We start from the raw sequence: 25,443 nt of genomic DNA on the forward strand, positions 1-25,443 counted from the left end.
GGCTTTTTTTCCCCTGTATTCCTTATGGCACATAAGGGGTATTCAATACATGTTTATGTGTAGCAGGATGAGCCGCGGACAAAACTCCTCAGACACCAGATTAAAGAAGGAAGAGGTTTTTTTATTCGGCCAGGAGCGTCGGCAGACTTGCGCCTTAAGAACCGAGCTCCCCGACAAAGAAATACTTGGCCTTTTTAAAGGTTTACAACTTTAAGGGGTCCACGTGAAGGGGTCGTTATAAATCGAGCAAGCGTGGGAAACGTGACTGGGGGCTACATGCATCTCAGCTAACAGAACAAAAAGTTTTACAATGCTTTTTTCATACAGTGTCTGGAATTTACAGATAACACAAGTAGTTTAGGCCAGGGGTTGATGTTATAATTATTACTTTGTTTAACTCCTAGGGCCGGGTGGTGGTGCCAAGGTTGTCTGGCTATTTATCTTACTTTTGTTTCTTTCTCACTTTCTTCCTGTCTTGTGAACGAGGCAAGGTGTGGGGAGGAGGGCAGCAGGAGTAGTAGTGGTCTCCTTCCTTAATGGAACGAGTAAATGAATGATTTAAAGCGTATTGATGACTTTTTGGAAGTCACTGACTCTGCATCCTCAGTGGAGACATGGAGGGTTAAGTTTCTGTTGTTCTCGGCCGGGCACAGAGCCTCACGCCTGTAACCCCAGCGCTTTGGGAGGCCGAGGCAGGTGGATCACTTGAGGTCAGGAGTTCAGACCAGCCTGGCCAACATGGCGAAACCCCATCTCTACTAAAAATATAAAAAATAGCCAGGCATGGTGGCAGGCGCCTGTAATCCCAGCTACTCAGGAGGCTGAGGCAGGAGAATCACTTGAACCAGGAGGCAGAGGTTGCAGTAAGCCGAGATCATGCCAGTGTACTCCAGCCTGGGCCACAGAGCGAGGCTCCATTTAAAAAAATAAATAAATAAAAGATCTTGTTGTTCTCTACCTGTGGCTGAGATGGTGAGACCACAAGGCAGGGCACCGTGAGCAAGGATCCAGATTTGGACACCCTGGGAGTTCCTGAACTTTTACTCTGGGAGGGGAGTGTGAGAACACTGGATTCCTCTCTGTTGTTGGCAGAGTTGGGGTAAAAAGAGAACTAATGCACCCATTAAAAACTATATCCTGACTCCCAAAATGCAACTCTTTCATTTTTTTTCCAGCAAGCTCTAGCACATACCAACAATTCAAATGTATCACGGTGTGGGGAAATTTGGGGATGCCCGGCCCCACCTACAAAAGCACGCTGTCATCAGCCCAGAGGGCCACGTCCGCATCCTGGGAGGTTCTCCTGGGCAGCGGCCAGCATGTTGACTGGCAATGGCTCCACAGAGACGATGCCCACCTGCGTCCTCAGGCTCGTTCAGTCCTTGCCAGCCCCTGTATAGATAACCTTCCTTTCAAAGAGCAGGCATACACTCTCAAATACTCACCTCCCAGACAGAGGGAGGATCCGAGACAGCCGGTGTGGGAGTGGAGGAGGTATTGAAAAGAAAGTTAGGTTGGGCATGGTGTTTCCTGTAATCCCAGTACTTTGGGAGGCTGGGAGGGAGGATTTACAGGAGTTCAAGGCCAGTCTGGGCAACATAGTGAGACCCTCCATCTCTACAAGAAATGAAAAAACAAAACAAAACAAAACCATAGCTGGGCATCATGGCTCACACCTGTAACCCCAGCACTTTGGAAGGTTAAGGTGGGCAGATCACTTGAGGTCAGGAGTTGAGACCAGCCTGGGCAATATGGTGAAACCCCATAGCTACTAAAAATATAAAAATTAGTGGGGCATGCTGGCCATCTGTAATCCCAGCTGCTCAGGAGGCTGAGGCATGAGAATTGCTTAAACCTGGGTGGCAGAGGTTGCAGTGAGCCGAGATTGAGATCCTGCCACTGCACTCCAGCTTTGTTGACAAAGCGAGACTCTGTCTTAAAAAGGAAAGAGAAGGGAAGGGAAGGGAAGGGAAGGGGAGGGGAGGGGAGGGGAGGGGAGGGAGGAAGGAAGGAAGGAAGGAAGGAAGGAAGGAAGGAAGGAAGGAAGGAAGGAAGGAAGGGGAAGGAAGGAAGGAAGGGAGGGAGGGAGGGAAGGAGGGAGAGAAGAAAGAAAGAAGAAAGTGCTGGGATTACAGTGAGCCACCACGCCCGCCGGACTGGAGTAAGGATTTTAAAGGAAGTAGAAGGAGCAAGGAAAAGCAATACCCCCACATTCTCACCCTGAAGTAGTTTAGAGTTTGAAAGAATGAGTAGTCTCTACTTGAGATACAAGGGAAACAGTGTCCTCAAGAGAAACCAGGTACAGTTAAAGCCAGGAGTCACAGGAGACCGTCAATAAAGAAGCACTCTCAGGGAATAGGGGAGTTTGCTAAATCATGTGGCTGGACTTCAGAGAATATAAAGTTTTGTCAAATAATTAGACAGGAAAAGGATGTTGGGGAAAAATCAGAATATTATGGTGATGTTGATGAAAAGAGTTAAACTTTGTAAAATATTTTAAGAGATGTATTCTGAGCCAAATATGAGTGACCATGGCCCGTGACATGGCCCTCAGGAGGTTCTGAGAATATGTGCCCAAGGTGCTTGGGGTACAGCTTGGTTTTATATGTTTTAGGAAGGCATGAGACATTAATTACATTTAAGAAATACATTGATTTGGTTTAGAAATGGCGGGACTGGCCGGGCGCGGTGGCTCACGCCTGTAATCCCAGCACTTTGGGAGGCCGAGGAGGGCGGATCACGAGGTCAGGAGATCGAGACCATCCTGGCTAACAGTGACACCTCGTCTCTACTAAAAATACAAAAAATCAGCCGGGCGTGGTGGCGGCGCTGTAGTCCCAGCTACTCCGGAGGCTGAGGCAGGAGAATGGTGTAAACCCGGGAGGCGGAGCTTGCAGTGAGCCGAGATCGCAACACTGCGCTCCAGCCTGGGTGAGAGTGAGACTCCATTTCAAAAAAAAAGAAAGAAAGAAAAAGAAAAGTCACAATATACAGGGTTAAATAAAATCCATCTGATGACAATTTAAGGTTTGTAGGGCATGAATCGCTAGACCCTTTAGGTAGGAATTTAGCTAAGATAAAAAAATTGGAGCTTGGTCCTCAGTGATAAAAGGATGGTTGAGAATAGGAGAGAAAAGGGGCTTATGCTTTGGGTGGTGATCAAAGAAACCAGTAATGTTCAGCAGAGAGAGTTTCTGCATCAGACAAAAGTGCAGCCTCCTGGATCATCTGGCAGGGAGGGAGGCATCTCAGGTAGGGAGCAAGGAAGTCCAAATCCAGTTAGTAGGCGCTTGGGAGTGGGTAAGCCATCCACCGGCTGTGACTCAACGTTTCTGGTTCTAGTTAAAAATAGAGCATCACACCAAGGAACACAGGGCCAAGGGTAAGCTAGGAAACGCACCGGTCTGCTCTGCCGCGCCCCCTGCAGGATCCCGTCCACACACGCACGCAGGAGCGGCCGCTGGTGCGAGCTTGGGCCGTTTTGCTTCCCTCCTACCTGCCCTCTGCTGCCACAAGTTCGAGCCCCACCTGCTTTGTCTCCCACCGCCAGCCTATGGAGGTTCCCTCTCTGGTCCTCCGTGTCCCACGGGTAAAATGGACGTAGCGTGTCTAATTGCGCATGTTCCCGCAGTGATGTGAGGGACTGAAGGGCTTTGAACACTGTCCTAAGGGAAGGCGCCTGGGGCACTGACTTCGTCCCCTTTGCCCAGTTCCTGCTCAGAGCCGCTCTCCCAGGCCCCCGGCCCCTAACCGTATCCCAGCCCTCCGATCAGCCTTTGCCTACTGAGGGCAAAACTACGGGGTACAAGCACAGGGACTGCTACGTCGCCCCATTGCCTCTGTCTTCCATTTCCCCTGCTTGGTCCTAAACCCGGAGACGGGGCCCTGTGCCGACTGGCGGGGCGCTCCCGGGTTCGGACGCGGCGCGGGTCACAAAGCGCGTTCCGCCCTGGAACGCCCGGAGGAGATAAAAGCCGCGCAGGCCCCGCACTCGCCGCGCACTCCGGCCGTTCCGACGAGAGAGCGCTGCACGCGTGAAAATGACTCGAAAGCTGCCCCGCATCTCCGCCCCCCAGCCCCGGCGCCCGCTCGGCGCCACCCCGCAGCGCCCTGGCCGTCGGCTCTTCTTTCCTCCCATCCGTCCTCCGTTTCTGGACCCGCACACCACGCTCCTGTTCCATCCCACCTACTCGTCCTTCTGCCCCATCTGCTACCCGTCTCTGAACCAGTTCGTGCCCGTCCACTACCCCGTCGTGGGCATCGCCCTGCCGACCTCTTCGTGCGTGAATCTTCAGAAGGGCTGCATCTGCCGCCCGCACGTCCGCTGGGGCCCCAACTTCCACTACATCCCTCCCTATCCCCCCACGCCCCCACCCAGCCCCTGCTTCTAGAGCCTGCCTGCAGCCCGCCCCCCGCCCCCAGCCACCCACGCGGCCTGACGATCCACGACCCCACGGAGAGGCCCCTGCAGGGACCGTGCTCGGGCAGCGAAGGAGCGGACCCCGGGGACCCCACGGCCTGGCTGTGGACACGGGGACGCAGGACCACGGACACCCACCCTCGGCCTCCGCTGCCTGCTCAGCCGGCCGGGCCCGCCTCTGCATTTGGAACTGGCTTCCCCGTGGGCCTTGGTGTGGAACCCCGAGCAAACTGCTGGCCCGAGACGGAGAAGGGAGAACACGAGGAAGCGGCGCCTCTGCTCGCTGCGAGGGAAACGACTGGCCAAGGTGAGGCCTAACCACATGCCCATGACCCCGGGGTCTGTCCCATGACCGGAAGCCCTTTCCCGGAGGGGTAAAGGCTGGATCGCAGGAAGCTGGGGCTGTGGGAGCGCTGTTGCCTGGAGACCGCGTGGGACGCCGTTGCCTGGAGACGGCAGAAGCCCGGGGCCAGGGAGGCACGAGGGAGCAGAGAGCGCATGGAGCCCGATGGAGCAACGCCAAGGCCATGGCGGGACACCCCAGGGAGAAGGTGACCCAGGATGAGGTCCGTCAGAACCAGATCTTGCAGCAGCTGTACCTTAAAAAGCTACCAGCCCGGAACGTCTATGCCCGGCATCACGTGAACCCCTCCACGAGGTCCACAGATCACCAGGAAGCCCGTGTCTTGGCATGGTAACCTGGAGGAGCCTGGAGACGCCAGGTGTCGGAATCTCATTCACCACGCTGCCCAGGGACCAAGGAAGAAGGACCCAGACACAGACTGAAAATTAGGAAACTGCATGGGACTCAGAGCCCTGGCTCAACCCAGAATGCCCGGATCGCAGGCTGAACCACTGCAGGGTCTGCAATGACATTGCTCTGTGCAAGGCTCAGATGTGGGGGCTGGGAGACGCTGATCGCCACCAGTGACATCCCAGCGGTGGACTGAGGCCCTGGATTTCACGTCCAAAGTGTGCACTGCCCCGAGAAATAAATGTTATTTTAAAGCCAAATAAATAAAAATTAACTAAGTTTTAGATGTTGGAATTTTGTAGCATGATTTTTCCCAGGAATTGTTCCCCATCTTCAGTCCTCCTGCGGTACAGGTGAGTGCCATGAGAGTAGCCATGGTGACCTAGAGAGTAATATGTTGACCCTGCCTCCTCCGCCAGTCCTTTGGATCAGGGATGGGAAAGTGACCCCAGCTAGGCTAAGAGACAGCACAGAACCAAGAGAGAGCGGTGACTGTCTCTCTCCAAATTGCTGAACTGATGATGACATGTGGAGTTAGTATCGGTATTAGTCTGTTCTCATGCTTCTAATAAAGACATACCCAAGACTGGGTAATTTATAAAGGAAAGAGGTTTAATGGACCCACGGTTCAGCATGGCTGAGGAGGCCTCACAATCATGGCGGAAGGCAAAGGAGAAGCAAAGTCAGGCCTTATACCGCTGCAGGCAAGAGAGCTTGTGCAGGGGAACTCGCCTTTATAAAACCATCAGGTCTTGTGAGACTTATTTACTACCATGAGAACAGCAGGAGGGAAATGGCCCCCACGAGTTAATTATCTCCACCTGGTCCTGCCCTTGACATGTGGGGATTATTACAATTCAAGGTGAGATTGGAGGGGGGCAGGGTGACACAGCCAAACCATATCAGTATCTATTGGTATTCTAGACCAGGGCCAGCACCTCTTTCTAAATAATTTTTTTTCCCCTTTTACTCTAACCTTTCCTTTTACTCTAGCCTCTATACTCTAAAAAATAATGTTTTGGTTTTTTTTTTTTTTTTCCTTTTACTCTAAATCATGTTTTCTAGGAACACAGTAGTGGCCATTTGTTTACCTGCTGTCTATGACTGCTTTTGTGCTCTAACGGCCAAGGTGAGTGGTTATGAGAGAGACCTCATGACCCTCAAGCCTATGTGACCAGTCCCTGAGGAACTCCAGAACTTAGGGGCTGGGTAGAGGAAAAAGCTGATAAATGACACCAGCTAAGAGAGGCTGTAGAGTAATGAAAACCAGGAGAGTGTGATATCATAAAGGTCAGGGCCTTTTCAAAAACCTGCCAGGCCGGGCATGGTGGCTCACACTTGTAATGCCAGCGCTTTGGGAGGTTGAGGCAGGCGGATCACGAGGTCAGGAGTTCAAGATCAGCCTGACCATCATGGGGGAAACCTCACCTCTACTAAAAATACAAAAATTAACCGGGCATGGTGGTGTGCACCTGTAATCCCAGCTACTCAGGAGGCTGAATCGCTTGAACCCAGGAGGCGGAGGTTGCAATGAGCCAAGATCTCGCCACTGCACTCCAACCTGGGTGACAGAGTGACACTCTGTCTCAATAAATAAAATAAAATAAAAATAACAAAAAATCCCTGCCAATCCCAGTGGAGGTCTAGAATCTCCATTTGGTCTGAGGAACTAAAAAGGCAGCAAGAGAGAAAAATGAAGTAACTGCACATCAAGAAGGGGTGAGATTTGAAGAAAGTCCTGACTGTCCAAAGCCAATGTTCTCAATAGTCTTGAGGTTCAACCACATTCCCCAAGTTCACTTGAGACACCCCCAGTTGTCTACACTAACTTCCTCTTTTTATTTAAACTACTTTAAGTTGGGATATCATGTTATTTGCAACCAGAGGGCACCATTAATTTCTTCACTCATCTGCTCCTCATTCATTCCTTCATTCCGAAGTTTCACGGACTCTTTCTGTGTGAGACAGGATGCTAAAAATGGGTGATACAGTGGCAAACAGGACAGCCATGGGCCCTGACCTCATGAAGTTTCTATTTTCATATAACAAGTTAGGTTCTGGTCCTGGGAGACTGCCAAGACGTCACAATAGGCCGGGTGCAGTGACTCATGCCTTTAATTCCAACACTTTGGGAGGCTGAGGCAGGTAAATCACTTGAGCCCAGGAGTTATAGACCAGCCTGGACAACATGGCAAAACCCTGTCTCTACTACAAATACAAAACTTATCTGGGCATGGTGGCATGCACCTGTAGGCCCAGCTACTCAGGTGACTGAGGTGGAAGGATCAATTGAGCCTGGGAGGTCAAGGCTGCAGTGAGCTATGATCGGGCCACTGCACTCCAGTGTGAGTGACAAAGCAAGACCTTGTCTCAAAAAATTTAAAAAAACAAAAAAAGTCCCAATAGCAGTTGCAACTCAGAAATGAGGTCTGAATTGAAGAGTATAAATTTGGGAGTCATTGCCCTGTTGTGGGATTTCAAGACAGGGAAATAAAAGACATTGCCTAGGAAGAAGGTATCAAGTGAGAATTGAAGTGTGCATGTGACCAGTCCCTGAAGACCTCCAATATTCAGGGGTTTGGTAGAGACAAAAGAGTGGATTCAGGAGACCAGAGAACAGAGGCTGTAGAGGAGGAGAAACACCAGTGAGCATAATATCATAGAAGGCAGGTTGTGGTGGCTCACACCTGTCACCCCAACACTTTGGGAGGCCGAGGTGGGAGAAATGCTTGACCCCAGGAGTTCAAGACTAGCCTGGGCAACATAGTGAGACCTCATCTCTACAAAAATTTTAAAAATTAGCTGGGTATGGTGGCACACATCTCTGGACCCAGCTGCTTGGGAGGCTGAGGCAGGAGGATCGCTCGAGCCTCAGAAGTCAAGGCTGCAGTGAGTTGTGATCATGCCATCGTACTCCAGCATGGGTGACAGAGAAAGAATCTGTCTCAATATGTGTATATCTCACAGAAGCCATGCTAAGAGACTGCCTTAAGGAGTCAGTGGTATGTTTGTCAAATGCTGTCAAGAAGAGAAAATGAGACTGAAAGAGATTATTCTATTTAGCTACGTAGAGGTCAATCGGAACCAGGCAAGAACAATTTTAATACAAGTGTCTCAAGCTTTTTTAATTGCAGGTAACTAAAAACTAGGTAACTAAAGACTCAAACTGACTCAGGCAATACAGATTTATAAACCCACATAATAGAAAACTCAGGGATAGGGTGAGTTTCAGGGATGGTTTGATTCAGCGTTTCAACAATGTCATCAGGCACCTGGAATCCTTTTGTCTCTCCGCTCTGCTTTCTTGCGTGTCAGCTTCATCTTAAGGCTCCCGCCTTCCCCGAACCACTGCCCAAGATGGCTGCCAGCATCTCCCAGGGTTCAGACTTACTTATCCAAATGTGCAGATCAGGTGATCACCTTAGCAACTCTCAGACTAGAGAAAGCTTCTTTCCTTCAAACAACCAGGAAGCCTTGCCTCCTGTCTTACTGACTCCAATTGAGCCAAATGTCCATCTCTTATTAGTGATAAAGAAGCAACATCACTGTCACTAGGGACTCTTACGGCCTTGACAACCCTAGAGTCCAAGATGGAATCAGATCCTCCCAAGCACCTACACTGTTTCAGGTAGATCGGTAACGCAGTGGAAGTCAGGTTAGTTGTAAAGAGAAGAGGAATAGATGTCAAGGAATCAAGCACAATGAACACAGCAGAGGAGGAGTTGGATAGGAGAAGATTAAATAGTGAATGGGGGTGAAGTACTGGGGACAACACACGACACACGGAGACAACACTTTCAAGAAGTCTGGCTGTAAAGAGGGATAGAGAGATAAGGTGCTAACTGGATGGAGATGTGGAGGGAAAGGAAGGGTTTTACAACTTTTTTTTTTTTTTTTTTGAGACGTAGTTTCTTTCTTGTTGCCCAGGCTGGAGTGCAATGGTGGGATTTCGGCTCACTGTAACCTCTACCTCCCAGGTTCAAGCAATTCTCCTGTCTCAGCCTTCTGAGTAGCTGGGATTACAGGTACCCGCCTCCACGCCTGGCTAATTTTTTGTATTTTTAGTAAAGATGGGGTTTCATCATTTTGGCCAGGCTGGTCTTGAACTCCTGACCTCAGGTGATCTGCTCTCCTTGGCCTCCCAAAGTTCGGGATTACAGGCGTGAGCCACCACGCCCGGCCATTGTTATGATTTTTACCAGAGGAGCTACTAGAGCATCGCTGAATACTAATGGAGGGGTGGTTAGGAGGTGTGGATCCAGCAGGGGAAGAAGTTGAAAATGCATGGAGGAAATAAGAAATGGAGCAAAGTCTCCATGAAGATGAGAAGGGGTGGGGTCCTGAGTTGGTGTGAGGGCTTGGCTTTTACTGAGCAAGGAGAAAGAGTGTCTGCAAGCATGAACTCCACACCTGGAGGATCTGGGTGACTTTGGGCAAGTTCATCTTGTTGAGCCTGTTTCCTTGGCTTTTAAAATGGAGGTGAAGCCTTTACTTCACAAGGATGTTGTGAGGATTAAATGAGATAATGTGTGTAAATGACTCAGTGATATCTTTTAGCTTTGTTCAGACCTTCCTCCTTCTCCTTCCAACCCCAATTCACTGTACCAACTCATTTTAAGCCAGTGATAAACATCTAGTTAAGTGTCAGATTGTCTTTTGGGGCTGTGAGACCGAGTAACACACTAAAGGAAAGGGAGAGGGATAGGCAAGAAGGAGAAAAGATGGATATAAATTTATGTTTGCAAGGCTTTTTTCAACAAATAGCCTCCAAGTTCCTTACCAAGGAATCTTTAACAAAGTCCTTGAGGCGCTTTTCAAGGTGGCAATTACACAAATCCTGCTGAGAAGAATATTGGCTACTTGGAAAAGAATGCAGTCAGCAGAGTCCTCCTCCCAGATGTCATTGAAAGACCAAGTTGTCATTGTTCTTCAATCATTTTTGACAGCTTTACTAGGTTATGGGCGGTTCTAGCCACAGAATCAGGAAGCAGACAGAAGGAAATAAGTCAGAGAAGGGCAACTACGAATGAGCCATCAGTGCTGGCTTTGGACACCACCAACTTGCTATGTCTGTTGTGGAAATCACTGAACTTCTTGCATTCTTAGATTTTCTTTTGGTGAAGAAAACAAACAAACAAACAGTAAAACAGGCTGATATGGTTTGGCTGTGTCTCCACCAAATCTCAACGTGAATTATATCTCCCAGAATTCCCACATGTTGTGAGAGAGACCCAGAGGGAGGTAATTGAATCATGGAGGCTGGTCTTTCCCGTGCTAGTCTCCTGATAGTGAATAAGTCTCATGAGATCTGATGGGTTTTTCAGGGGTTTCTGCTTTTGCTTCTTCCTCATTTTTCTCTTGTTGTTGCCATGTAAGAAGTGCCTTTCACCTCCCACCATGATTCTGAGGCCTCCCCTGGCATATGGAACTGTAAGTCCAATTAAACCTCTTTTTCTTACCAGTCTCGGGTATGTCTGTATCAGCAGCATCAGAACGGGCTAATACACAGGCTGGACACAGTGGCTCACGCTTGTAATCCCAGCAATTTGGGAGGCAGAGGTGGGCAGATTACTTGAGGTCAGGAGTTCAAGACCAGCCTGGCCGACATGGTGAAACCCTGTCTCTACTTAAAAAAAAAAAAAAAAATGCCAGGCATGGTGGCAGGCACCTGCAATCCCAGCTACTCAGGAGGCTAAGCCATGAGAATCGCTTGAACCCAGGAGATGAAGGTTGCAGTGAGCCAATATCACACTATTGCACTCCGGCCTATGCGACAGAGTGAGAGCCTGTCTCAGAAAACAACAACAACAACAAAAGAAAAAACGTAAAACGAACAAAAAATGAAATCTTCTTCCTGCTTAGATCACTGGAACAGGCTAAATTGTTTTCAATTAAGGGTGCTTGGAAATACAGTATTTTGAGTTGCCATAATTCTGGAGTGTGCTACTGGCGTTCAGTGCCCCCTCCAGAAATGCTGTCGACTCTGTCCAGTAGGAAGCTTCGGTTGTGCCAGTCTTTTAAGTTCTGTACTACCACCCGGTTTGGAGTCCAGGAATGGTCCTGGTGATATTTCACAACAGGCGACTGGGTGGGGCAGAGGCTGCGGTGTACTCTGCTAACGTCTCCGGAAGAAACCTGGCAGCTCTCCTTGCCCTTCTCTGAGGCTGTTCCTAGGACAGTGTTCCAACTCCCAGCAAGTACCCAGTAGATATTGGGTGTGGCATACACTCCTATGACAGGCAGACTCAAGAGGACTCTCTGTTTCCACATCTTGGAAAGACTTTGTTAGTGCTTTTTTGGAAGGAACTGATATGATTCAGTGGGCACCTATAGCACCTTTGTAGTCAACTGAAGAGACCCCATAAACCTTATCATTTGGCCTCTACCATAGATAAGCAGAAACATCAGGAACAATAAAATCTACTTTATTCGTTTCACACCTTGAGCGCAGAATTTATGCGTTTTTTTCTGTTTCCACACTGTGTGATGCCATCTTCAGAAACAAAAGTTTACACGTAGTCAGGCATTCTCATTGTATATTTGTGTTTTAATTAAGGTCATGGAAGAAAGAGCTGTGATGAAGTTTCAGCATAAGAAAGGTTTGCCTGTGTAAAACTGTCAGATGGAAAAGAGTGCTGTGTCTCAGCTTGCTGCTGGCTGTGACCAAGGCAGTTCAAAATCTTGCTGCTCTTGTGAGTGATTCCCAAAACACGAGAAGCAGATTGGTCACTCTTGCCCAGGAAAACCTTCTGCTGGCTCTGGGGTTCAGAGACTGTTGAACTTGTCCCTAGTAATCAAACCTCAGTCTATTGAGAAGTTCTACCACGTTTGTTTATTTTTTCTGGGGGAATAAAACCCCCTCTAGTTTGCATTTCTACTTTTCTTTTTTTTTTTTTTTTTGAGACGGAGTCTCGCTCTGTCCCCGGGCTGGAGTGCAGTGGCCGGATCTCAGCTCACTGCAAGCTCCGCCTCCCGGGTTTACGCCATTCTTCTGCCTCAGCCTCCCGAGTAGCTGGGACTACAGGCGCCCGCCACGTCGCCCGGCTAGCTTTTTGTATTTTTTAGTAGAGACGGGGTTTCACCCTGTTAGCCAGGATGGTCTCGATCTCCTGACCTCGTGATCCGCCCGTCTCGGCCTCCCAAAGTGCTGGGATTACAGGCTTGAGCCACCGCGCCCGGCCGCATTTCTACTTTTCATCTTTGATGAGGCACATCCCTAAATTGCACACACACATCCTTTGTGTGCTAAGATCAGTGACTCATACCGAGTTAGAACGCATGAGTACTTGTATAAATTCAGACACGTCAACATGCATCTTTATTGGCTTTCCTCTTATACCTAATAAAATCTCCAAGAGAAATGCTTTTCAATTATCAAAAACCTTAAATTACATGGACCTGAAACTACCTTTACCTGAAAGCACTGGGGAGAAGGGCTACAAAAGAAAGCTGGTTCTTTAATTTGTTTTAGAGTTCTTCCAGTTTACACACAGAAAAATAATAACTTGACATTTGAATGATGAACCTGAGATAGGTACTGTGTACGTATTTTTTTTTTTTTTTTTTTTTTTTTTTTTTTTTTTTGAGACAGAGTCTCGCTTAGTCGCCCAGGCTGGAGTGCAGTGGCGCGATCTCGGCTCACTGCAAGCTCCGCCTCCCGGGTTCACGCCATTCTCCTGCCTCAGCCTCCCGAGTAGCTGGGACTACAAGCGCCGCCACCTCGCCCGGCTAGTTTTTTGTATTTTTTTTTTTTTTTTTTTTTTTTTTTTTGAGGCGGAGTCTCGCTCTGTCGCCCAGGCTGGAGTGAGCGGCGCGATCTCGGCTCACTGCAAGCTCCGCCTCCCGGGTTTACGCCATTCTCCTGCCTCAGCCTCCCGAGTAGCTGGGACTACAGGCGCCCGCCGCCTCGCCCGGCTAATTTTTTGCATTTTTAGTAGAGACGGGGTTTCACAGTGTTAGCCAGGATGGTCTCGATCTCCTGACCTTGTGATCCGCCCGCCTCGGCCTCCCAAAGTGCTGGGATTACAGGCGTGAGCCACCGCGCCCGGCCACGTATTTTCAATTAATATTCATGGTGCCTTTTCTCCTATAAGTGTGAAATAAAATACTGACCCCATGTGACAACAAAATATCACGCAAAAAACAAGACAAATAATGGTTATGGACATAGGCAATTCCAGGAAGCAAGTAACAACCTTATCCCTTCCAAAATATTTCTATCCATCCATAAATGTTTATCCTGCCCTAAATGTTTACTTAGCACCCACAATGTGCCAAGCACTGGGCTATTTGCCAGGAATAAAAAGTTGAGTAAGACACAGCTTCTACCCTCAAGAAGCTCACTGCATTGGCCAGGCATTGGTGGTTCACGCCTGTAATCCCAGCACTTTGGGAGGCCAAGGCAGGTGGATTACCTGAGGTCAGGAGTTCGAGACCAGCCTGGCCAACATGGTGAAATGCCCGTCTCTCCTAAAAATACAAAAATTAGCCAGGTGTAGTGGTGGGAGTCTGTAATCCCAGCTGCATGGGAGGCTGAGGCAGAAGAATCGCTTGAACCTGGGGGACGGAGGTTGCAGTGAGCCTAGGTCATGCCACTGCACTCCAGCCTGGGCGATAGAGCAAGACTCAGTCTCAAAAATAAAAAATAAAATAAAAATAAAAAAATAAGAAGCTCACTGCTAGGTAATGAATGGAGGGGCTAAATTGCTGGGTCTCACTAGAACCAACATCAAACCCTTTATATTCATAGATCATAGAACTCCGTAGAATCCAGCAGCCCATCAGCCACAAACTGATACGGTAACGCTAAGTAGAATTCTTTATTGTCCACAGGCACGGGCATGTGAGCCATATTTAGGAACCAATAACACTGTCTTAGGTACAGTGACTCATGCAGCTTGTCTACAATATCTCAAATACCCCTGGACTGGTGCCCAGGGGACCAGTCCTACCTCACAGTTGTGGATTACTTCCCAGGGAATAAAGCACTTTCACGTATGCTATTACCACCTCCATGACGAATGTAGGGCAGGCATAATGAATACTCACATTTTATAGATGAGGAAACTGAAATACTTAATGAAATGACGAATCCAAGTTACCAAACCAGCAAGGGGCCAAAAGTCAGGTAAGGTAGACTTGTTTGTTTTCATTCAAATGTTCTATAACTCCCCAGAGAACCTAGAGTTCCTCCCTTAAATGTAATGGGACCTCTGGGAAGTGCTGTGAGTTGAGAACCAGTATGAATCAAGGCCACAAAAAGTTGGCTATAATGTGGGGACTGGCCTGGCGCAGTGGCTCATGCCTATAATCCCAGCATTTTGGGAGGCCACAGTGGTGGGTCACTTGAGGCCAGGAGTTCAAGACCAGCCTGATCAACATGGCGAAACACCATCTCTACTAAAAATACAAAAATTAGACAGGTACGGTGATGCACACCTGTAATCCTAGCTACTCAGGAGGCTGAGGCACGAGAATCACTTGAGCCCGGGAGGCAGAGGTTGCAGTGAGCCAAGATCGTGCCACTGCACCCCAGCCTGGGCGACAGAGACTCTGTCTCAAATAAAAAATAATAATAATGGTCGGGCGCGGTGGCTCACGCCTGTGATCCCAGCACTTTGGGGGGCTGAGGTGGGCGGATCATGAGGTCAGGAGATCGAGACCATCCTGGCTAATGCGGTGAAACCCCGTTTCTACTAAAAATACAAAATATTAGCCGGGCGTGGCGGCGGGCACTTGTAGTCCCAGCCACTCGGGAGGCTGAGGCAAGAGAATGGCGTGAACCTGGGAGGCGGAGCTTGCAGTGAGCTGAGATTGCACCACTGCACTCCAGCCTGGGTGACAGAGCGAGAATCTGTCTCAAAAAAAAAAAATAATAATAATAATAATAACAACAATGTGAGGACCAGTGACCCAGCATGATTGTATAGGGGTGATTCCCTTAGGTGGTGTCTAAGATCCCAGGGGCATGCTGCATCCCGAACCAAGCTGGGGAGTTTGCTGTTGCCTCAGGTCAGGGAATGGATTAATGGGCTTACACCCTGGGGACTGCATTTGGGAAGGGGAGATTGGATGCACACTGACAGCTTCTATCGAAGAGCATAGCGCTCCAGGTGTTCTTAACTAAAATCAGATCGGGTTTGGGGATGGTGGGGGGAAGCCTTGGTTGCAGAGTCACTGATACCAGGTCTTTTCATGAAGATTCTATGGTACTGGAGGGTGACTCTGGAAATTCTGAAATGGGGGTTTACCTCAGTATTCGGATTTTTTGCCTCGGGAAGCAAAGAGCTGGGTCTTGGGGATTTCTTATTACTAGCCAATAACTTCAAGCCATCTAGGGACTCTTTAATAGTGGCCACTTGACTAAGGGGAGGAGGAAGCCCTATAGCTTCCACATGTTTCCTAGAAAAAGAACTGCCTAGTGTCTGTAGTCCCTGGCCAAACGTCTTGAAAGTGTTGTCTCCGTGTGTCGTGTGCTGTCCCCAGCACTTCACCCCCATTCACTAATCTTCTCCCATCCAATTCCTTCTCCTCTGCTGTGTTCATTGTGCTTGATTCCTTGACATCTATTCCTCTTCTCTTTACAACTAACCTGACTTCCATTGGGTTATCGATCTACCTGAAACAGTGTAGGTGCTTGGGAGGATCTGATTCCATCTTGGACTCTAGGGTTGTCAAGGCCATAAGAGTCCCTAGTGACAGTGACGTTGCTTCTTTATCACTAATAAGAGATGGACATTTGGCTCAATTGGAGTCAGTAAGACAGGAGGCAAGGCTTCCTGGTTGTTTGAAGGAAAGAAGCTTTCTCACTAGTCTGAGAGTTACTAAGGTGATCACCTGACCTGCAGATTTGGATAAGTAAGTCTGAACCCTGGGAGTTGCTGGCAGCCATCTTGGGCAGTGGTTCGGGGAAGGCGGGAGCCTTAAGATGAAGCTGACACGCAAGAAAGCAGAGCGGAGAGACAAAAGGATTCCAGGTGCCTGATGACATTGTTGAAACGCTGAATCAAACCATCCCTGAAACTCACCCTATCCCTGAGTTTTCTATTATGTGGGTTTATAAATCTGTATTGCCTGAGTCAGATTCTTTAGTTACCTAGTTTTTAGTTACCTGCAATTAAAAAAGCTTGAGACACTTGTTTTAAATTGTTCTTGCCTGGTTCTGGATTGACCTCTATGGAGCTAAATAGAATAATCTCTTTCAGTCTCATTTTCTCTTCTTGACAGCATTTGACAAACATACCACTGACTCCTTAAGGCAGTCTCTTAGCATGGCTTCTGTGAGATATACACATATTGAGACAGATTCTTTCTCTGTCACCCATGCTGGAGTACAATGGCATGATCACAACTCACGGCAGCCTTGACTTCTGAGGCTCGAGCGATCCTCCTGCCTCAGCCTCCCAAGCAGCTGGGTCCAGAGATGTGTGCCATCATGCCCAGCTAATTTTTAAAATTTTTGTAGAGATGAGGTCTCATTATGTTGCCCAGGCTAGTCTTGAACTCCTGGGGTCAAGCATTTCTCCCACCTCGGCCTCCCAAAGTGTTGGGGTGACAGGTGTGAGCCACCACACCCGGGCCTTCTATGATATTATGCTCACTGGTGTTTCTCCTCCTCTACAGCCTCTGTTCTCTGGTCTCCTGAATCCACTCTTTTGTCTCTACCAAACCCCTGAATATTGGAGGTCTTCAGGGACTGGTCACATGCACACTTCAATTCTCACTTGATACCTTCTTCCTAGGCAATGTCTTTTATTTCCCTGTCTTGAAATCCCACAACAGGGCAATGACTCCCAAATTTATACTCTTCAATTCAGACCCCATTTCTGAGTTGCAACTGCTATTGGGACTTTTTTTGTTTTTTTTTAATTTTTTGAGACAAGGTCTTGCTTTGTCACTCACACTGGAGTGCAGTGGCCCGATCATAGCTCACTGCAGCCTTGACCTCCCAGGCTCAATTGATCCTTCCACCTCAGTCACCTGAGTAGCTGGGCCTACAGGTGCATGCCACCATGCCCAGATAAGTTTTGTATTTGTAGTAGAGACACGGTGTTGCCATGTTGTCCAGGCTGGTCTACAAGTCCTAGGCTCAAGTGATTTACCTGCCTCAGCCTCCCAAAGTGTTGGGATTACAGGCATGAGCCACTGCACCTGGCCTATTGTGACGTCTTGGCGGTCTCCCAGGACCAGAACCTAACTCGTTATATGGAAATAGAAACTTCATGAGGTCAGGGCCCATGGCTGTCCTGTTTGCCACTGTATCACCCATTTTCAGCATCCTACTTCACACAGGAAGAGTCCATGAAACTTTGGAATGAAGGAATGAATGAAGGACAGATGAGTGAAGAAATTAAGTAATGGTGCTCTCTGGTTGCAAATAACAGGATATCCCAACTCAAAGTAGTTTAAATAAAAAGAGGCAGTTAGACAACTGGGGGTGTCTCAAGTGAAATTAGGGAATGTGGCTGAACCTCAAGACCATTTAGAACATTGGCTTTGGACACTGTTAGGACTTTCTTCAACTCTCGCCCCTTCTTGGTGTGCATGTACTTCACTTTTCTCTCTTGCTGCCTTTTTAGTTCCTCAGACAAAATGGAGATTCTAGACCGCCACTGGGATTGGCAGGTTTTTTTGTTGTTGTTTTTATTTTATTCTACTTTATTATTATCACTTTTATTGAGACAGAGTGTCACTCTGTCACCCAGGTTGGAGTGCAGTGGTGAGATCTTGGCTCATTGCAACCTCCGCCTCCTGGGTTCAAGCGATTCAGCCTCCTGAGCAGCTGGGATTACAGGTGCATACCACCATGCCCGGTTAATTTTTGTATTTTTAGTAGAGGTGGGGTTTCCCCATGTTGGTCAGGCTGGTTTTGAACTCCTGACCTTGTGATCCGCCTGCCTCGACCTCCCAAAGTGCTGGGATTACAAGTGTGAGTCACCATGCCTGGTCTGACAGGTTTTTGAAAAGGCCCTGACCTTTATGATATCACACTCTCCCGGTTTTCACTCACTCTCTACAGCCTCTCTTAGCTGGTGTCATTTATCAGCTTTTTCCTCTACCCAGCCCCTAAGTTCTGGAGTTCCTCAGGGACTGGTCACATAGGCTTGAGGGTCATGAGGTCTCTCTCATAACCACTCACCTTGGCCGTTAGAGCACAAAAGCAGTCATAGACAGCAGGTAAACAAATGGCCACTACTGTGTTCCTAGAAAACATGATTTAGAGTAAAAGGAAAAAAAAAAAAAAAAAACATTATTTCTTAGAGTATAGAGGCTAGAGTAAAAGGAAAGGTTAGAGTGAAAGGGGAAAAAAAAGTATTTGCAAACAGGTGTTGGCCCTGGTCTAGAATACCAATAGATACTAATATGGTTTGGCTGTGTCACCCCGCCCTGCTCCAAATCTCACCTTGAATTGTAATAATCCCCACATGTCAAGGGCAGGACCAGGTGGAGATAATTAACTCTGGGGGCAGTTTCCCTCCTGCTGGTCTCGTGGTAGTAAATAAGTCTGACAAGATCTGATGGTTTTATAAAGGCGAGTTCCCCTGCACAAGCTCTCTTGCCTGCAGCGGTATAAGGCCTGACTTTGCTTCTCCTTTGCCTTCCGCCATGATTGTGAGGCCTCCTCAGCCGTGTTAAACTGTGAGTCCATTAAACCTCTTTCCTTTATAAATTACCCAGTCTTGGGTATGTCTTTACTAGAAGCATGAGAACAGACTAATACCGATAGTAACTCCACATGTCATCAGTTCAGCAATCTGGAGAGAGACAGTCACCGCTCTTGGTTCTGTGCTGTCTCTTAACCTAGCTGGGGTCACTTTCCCATCCCTGATCCAAAGGACTGGCGGAGGAGGCAGGGTCAACATATTACTCTCTAGGTCACCATGGCTACTCTCATGTCACTCACCTGTACTATAGGAGGACTGAAGATGGGGAACAATTCCTGGGAAAAATCATGCTACAAAATTCCAACGTCTAAAACTTAGTTTATTTTTATTTATTTAGCTTTAAAATAACATTAATTGCTCGGGGCAGTGCACACTTTGGACGTGAAATCCGGGCCTCGGTCCACCGCTGGGATGCCACTGGTGGCGATAAACGTCTCCCAGTCCCCACATCTGAGCCTTGCACAGAGCAATGTCATTGCAGACCCTGCAGTGGTTCAGCCTGCGATCCGGGCATTCTGGGTTGAGCCAGGGCTCTGAGTCCCATGCAGTTTCCTAATTTTCAGTCTGTGTCTGGGTCCTTCTTCCTTGGTCCCTGGGCAGCGTGGTGAATGAGATTCTGAAACCTGGCGTCTCCAGGCTCCTCCAGGTTACCATGCCAAGACACGGGCTTCCTGGTGATCTGTGGACCTCGTGGAGGGGTTCACGTGATGCCGGGCATAGACGTTCCGGGCTGGTAGCTCTTTGAGGTACAGCTGCTGCAAGATCTGGTTCTGACGGACCTCATCCTGGGTCACCTTCTCCCTGGGGTGTCCCGCCATGGCCTTGGCGTTGCTCCATCGGGCTCCATGCGCTCTCTGCTCCCTCGTGCCTCCCTGGCCCCGGGCTTCTGCCATCTCCAGGCAACGTCCCACGCGGTCTCCAGGCAACAGCGCTCCCACAGCCCCAGCTTCCTGCGATCCAGGAAAAAGGGCTTCCGGTCATGGGACAGACCCCGGGGTCATGGGCATGTGGTTAGGCCTCACCTTGGCCAGTCGTTTCCCTCGCAGCGAGCAGAGGCGCCGCTTCCTCGTGTTCTCCCTTCTCCGTCTCGGGCCAGCAGTTTGCTGGGGGTTCCACACCAAGGCCCACGGGGAAGCCAGTTCCAAATGCAGAGGCGGGCCCGGCCGGCTGAGCAGGCAGCGGAGGCCGAGGGTGGGTGTCCGTGGTCCTGCGTCCCCGTGTCCACAGCCAGGCCGTGGGGTCCCCGGGGTCCGCTCCTTCGCTGCCCGAGCACGGTCCCTGCAGGGGCCTCTCCGTGGGGTCGTGGATCGTCAGGCCGCGTGGGTGGCTGGGGGCGGGGGGCGGGCTGCAGGCAGGCTCTAGAAGCAGGGGCTGGGCGGGGGCGTGGGGGGATAGGGAGGGATGTAGTGGAAGTTGGGGCCCCAGCGGACGTGCGGGCGGCAGATGCAGCCCTTCTGAAGATTCACGCACGAAGAGGTCGGCAGGGCGATGCCCACGACGGGGTAGTGGACGGGCACAAACTGGTTCAGAGACGGGTAGCAGATGGGGCAGAAGGACGAGTAGGTGGGATGGAACAGGAGCGTGGTGTGCGGGTCCAGAAACGGAGGACGGATGGGAGGAAAGAAGAGCCGACGGCCAGGGCGCTGCGGGGTGGCGCCGAGCGGGCGCCGGGGCTGGGGGGCGGAGATGCGGGGCAGCTTTCGAGTCATTTTCACGCGTGCAGCGCTCTCTCGTCGGAACGGCCGGAGTGCGCGGCGAGTGCGGGGCCTGCGCGGCTTTTATCTCCTCCGGGCGTTCCAGGGCGGAACGCGCTTTGTGACCCGAGCCGCGTCCGAACCCGGGAGCGCCCCGCCAGTTGGCACAGGGCCCCGTCTCCGGGTTTAGGACCAAGCAGGGGAAATGGAAGACAGAGGCAATGGGGCGACGTAGCAGTCCCTGTGCTTGTACCCCGTAGTTTTGCCCTCAGTAGGCAAAGGCTGATCGGAGGACTAGGATACGGTTAGGGGCCGGGGGCCTGGGAGAGCGGCTCTGAGCAGGAACTGGGCAAAGGGGACGAAGTCAGTGCCCCAGGCGCCTTCCCTTAGGACAGTGTTCAAAGCCCTTCAGTCCCTCACATCACTGCGGGAACATGCGCAATTAGACATGCTACGTCCATTTTACCCGTGGGACACGGAGGACCAGAGAGGGAACCTCCATAGGCTGGCGGTGGGAGACAAAGCAGGTGGGGCTCGAACTTGTGGCAGCAGAGGGCAGGTAGGAGGGAAGCAAAACGACCCAAGCTCGCACCACCGGCCGCTCCTGCGTGCGTGTGTGGACGGGATCCTGCAGGGGGCGCGGCAGAGCAGACCTGGGCGTGTCCTAGCTTACCCTTGGCCCTGTGTTCCTTGGTGTGATGCTTTATTTTTAACTAGAACCAGAAACGTTGAGTCACAGCCGGTGGATGGCTTACCCACTCCCAAGCGCCTAATAACTGGATTTGGACTTCCTTGCTCCCTACCTGAGATGCCTCCCCCCTGCCAGATGATCAAGGAGGCTGCACTTTTGTCTGATGCAGAAACTCTCTCTGCTGAACATTACTGGTTTCTTTGATCACCACCCAAAGCATAAGCCCCTTTTCTCTCCTATTCTCAACCATCCTTTTATCACTGAGGACCAAGCTCCAATTTTTTTATCTTACCCAAATTCCTACCTAAGGGGTCTAGCGATTCATGCCCTACAAACCTTAAATTGTCATCAGATGGATTTTATTTAACCCTGTATATTGTGATTTTTCTTTTCTTTCTTTCTTTTTTTTTTTTTTTTTTTTTTTTCCTTTTTTGAAACGGAGTCTCACTCTCACCCAGGCTGGAGTGCGGTGGCGGGATCTCGGCTCACTGCATGCCCTTCTCTTGCCTCAGCCTCCTGAGTAGCTGGGAGTACAGGAGCTGCCACCACGTCTGGTTATTTTTTGTATTTTTAGTGGAGACAGAGTTTCACCCTGTTAGCCTGGATGGTGTGGATCTCCTGACCTCGTGATCTGCCCGCGTTGACCTCCCAAAGTGCGGGGATTACAGGTGTGACCCATCGCGTCCCACCTGTGACTTACTTAATCTAACTCTGGCATAACATTATAAGACAAGGAAACAATATTTAACCCCAAAATGTATTTCCTTGCCATACCTTAAAATTGCCCTGCAAAGTTTCTTGTGGGAAAAATCCACATTCTATAGAGAACCCCTCCCCGTTTGTTTCCCTTCCTTTCTTTCTAGATCCAGGGAGATAACGGACTAAGAGCCAGGCATCCTTTTAAGTCTGATAAGAAACATTTTACAACGTGCTCTCTCTAAAGTTTGCTATCTGAGAGCTGCTTCTGCACAATAAAACTTAGTCTCCACAATCCTTTATCTGTAAGCTAAACATTCCTGTCAATGCCAAGTCTTTAAACAAACTCAATCGTCAACCAAAAAACTTTAAATTTACCTATATCCTGGCAGCCCCCACTTTAAATTGTCCCATCGTTCTAAACCAAACCAATGCATTTCTTAAATGTAATTTCTCATGCCTTCCTAAAACATATAAAACCAAGCTGTACCCCAACCACCTTGGGCACATATTCTCAGAACCTCCTGTGCAGGGGCCTTTGAAAACAGTATGCTGAGAATATATAGGGCTCAAGGACGGTATCTCCAACTGAACTTTTAATGAACTCCCGTAGGCGCCAAGAAGGCGGGTAGATAAGAAAGAATATAGAAACAAGGTACTGAGTAGAAGGTTACATGTGGGAAAAGAAAGTTTGTTTTGCATTGCATTCTTTCTGCTGATGTGAGGTTTATGGAGTATAAATAAAGTGAGGAGGAGGCTCTGAGTGCGGCCGCCATGTTCTCTGTGTGTCTTTGTCTTTTGTGTGTGTTCTTTCATTCTCCACCACCCCCGGTGCGGCCCCCAACAAGTGGCGCAGCGAGCAGGGTCACCACGGGTCAGTAGGGGAGAATAAGAAGGGGAACCCCCTAGGAGCGGGTAAGGCTCAGATATTGTTAAGGGGAACCTTCTTAAGCTTTCATTATGGGAATTCCATCTCTCTGGCCTCAGAATATTTATGGCTGTTTCAAGGACTGTTGCTGTCTATGGGAGTAGAAGTGAAAGAAAAAGACTTTGAAGCGATTGTTTGCCCATGTTGAATAACATTGTTACTGGTTTCAGTATCAGACTAAAGTGCAGCTGAATCGGAAAAAATGGTTACAGGTAGTAAAAGCTTTGTTTAGAGCTCTCCAGTTAGGGGATATTATGCCTCTAAAATTGTGGGCCTTGTGTAACTCTATCACTCAGACATTAGAGTTACTTGAGACTGATTTGGAGTGTGGTAATGTAGCCACAGGAGGAAAGGTATCTGAGGATTTGGAAAAATAAAATAAAATAAAATAAATCTGAAATGGAGCCCATTTGTGCCAGGGTAGCAAAAGGGGGAGAAGAGAAAAAGCCAGCTCTTCCTTCTTCTTTTTTTTTTTTTTTTGAGACTTCTCACGCTGTTCTAGTGCAGTGAAAAAAGGCGCGATCTCGGCTCTCCGCCTCCCGGGTTCCCGCCATTCTCCTGCAGTGAGTATGGGACTACAGGCGCCCGCCACTAATTTTTTTTTTGGAAACGGGGTTTCACTGTGGTCTCGATCAATCAAATATTACAGGCTTGACAGCGCCCGGCCAGCTCTTCATTCTTCTGAATGCAGTGTATTATGGAAATGCACAAATATTACAGATACATTCTTCTAATTCACCTTTGTGAGCTTTCCCTGTTTCTTTTCCTTCTGCCCTGTTAAAAGAGAATTTTCCAGTGCCTCCAACCCCCGGGCTTCCTTATCTTTACCTTTGTTTGGCAAAGTTTTCTCAGTGCCTTGCCCGCCATTGGGGGAGGGAGAAAAGGAAAAGATTAAAAAAAAAAAAAAAAAAAAAAAAAAAAAAAAAATTTAAGGAGCTGGATCTGTTTCCAATTATTTGTGCTTCTTTTGCTCCTAATGCTCAGTTTTCAAATGGTGGCAATAATGTCCAATTTAATGCCTTACAAATTAAATTTTTAAAAGAAATGAAAGCTGCCATTTCTAACTATGAACCCCTATCCTTGGTCTTCTTGATATTTTTTCATCAGAAAATTTGATAATTTCTATAGACTGGAAGACTTTGGGGAAGGCTTTTCTTGATCGTTCTCAGTGGTTACAATTGCACAGCTGGTAAATGAACAAGGCGCATGTACAGGCTAGAAAAAAATGTTATGTGTGATCCCCCAGGAGCCACTGAGGAACAACTCACAGGCACGGGCCAATATGCTACTCTTAGTGCTCAGGCTGATCTAGAAGATGTTGCCGTTACTCAAATCAAGACTTTGTTTTTAAGGGCCTAAAATAAGGTAGAGATAACAGGAAAATCTTCCCTTTCCTCTGTGAAGATTTTACAGGGCACAAATGAACAATATTCAGATTTCTTAGCCCGTCTTCAGGATGCTGTCTTGAAAATTGTGGGTGCTGACCTTGCTTCAAAAATTTTGTTACAAACGTTGTCTTTTAAAAAGCGTGCTCACGCCTGTAATCCCAGCACTTTGGGAGGCTGACTGTCAAAAGGAGATCGAGACCACGGTGAAACCCCCTCTCTAAAAAATTACAAAAAATTATTGTGGGCGCCTGTAAAGCTACTCGGGAGGCTGAGGCAGGAGAATGGCGTGAACCCGGGAGGCTCACTTGCAGTTAGCCGAGATAAATGCATCCATCCGTCTCAAAAAAAAAAAAAAAAAAAAAAAAAAAAAAAAAAAGCTTGTGACTGTCAAAAATGTTGGCCAATGGGGCCAACTTAGATAAATATATAAAAACTGTTAGTGTTGGAGGGGCTATTTATAATGCTCAATTATTTGCTGGAGCTTTGTCTAAAGCCTTAAAAGGAAATAACAAACAAGGTGTTTGCTTTCAGTGTGGTAAACCTAGACATTTCAAAAAAGAATGTCATAAAAATTGAACACTTTTATCCCTCAAGGCAGAAAGCTGCCTTTAGAGGTGTACAAATGTTGTGGTAAAGGTCGACATTGGACAAATAAATGTCGTTTCAAAACTGATAAAAGTGGAAATTTACTGTCTCCTCTCCTGGGAAATGGGAGCCGGGGCCCACAGGCTTGGGGCCCCAACAATTTATGTCACCAGGTCTGAAAGTGTAGTTGGTTAATCAGTCTTTACAAATGAGAAATATAAGAAAGGAAAAGAATGCACAAACTAACTAGGTTTCTTGTAATAAATCACTAAATTAGTCAAAGGACCAAAAAATACAAGATCAGTGTGACTCTGAAGGATGTGAGATTATGGTTCTGCACTTGTTACATTAAAGAGCTAAAATAAATAGATGTAATATTAACAATAATAACAGTAATAATAGCCATAGTATACTGAGTACTTACTATATGTCTACTACTGTGAAAAAATCTTCACTTGCATTTAGTTCTTCCAACATCCCTTTAAGACTGACAAATTTTATAATTATTACCATTTTGTAGACAGGAAAACAGAGTTAAGACAGTTTTATAAATATATCCAAGGTCATATAGCTATTATATTTTGAAAATATGACTTTCTGTCCCCAGAGCTTACATGCTTAAC

General features: G+C 48.3%; 1 protein-coding gene and 1 pseudogene across 1 annotated transcript in view; both read right to left on the bottom strand.

Annotated features, from left to right (window-relative positions):
* The window catches only part of MITD1 (microtubule interacting and trafficking domain containing 1), a 977,552-nt gene that overhangs the window by 120,451 nt on the left and 831,658 nt on the right, over positions 1-25,443 (bottom strand). The gene's annotated exons all lie outside the window — the stretch shown is intronic.
* LOC126933812 (protein FAM183A-like) lies at positions 19,178-19,706 on the bottom strand (annotated as a pseudogene).

The sequence above is a fragment of the Macaca thibetana genome, chromosome 13, assembly GCF_024542745.1.
Source record: "Macaca thibetana thibetana isolate TM-01 chromosome 13, ASM2454274v1, whole genome shotgun sequence".
Classification (NCBI taxonomy): Eukaryota; Metazoa; Chordata; class Mammalia; order Primates; family Cercopithecidae; genus Macaca; species Macaca thibetana.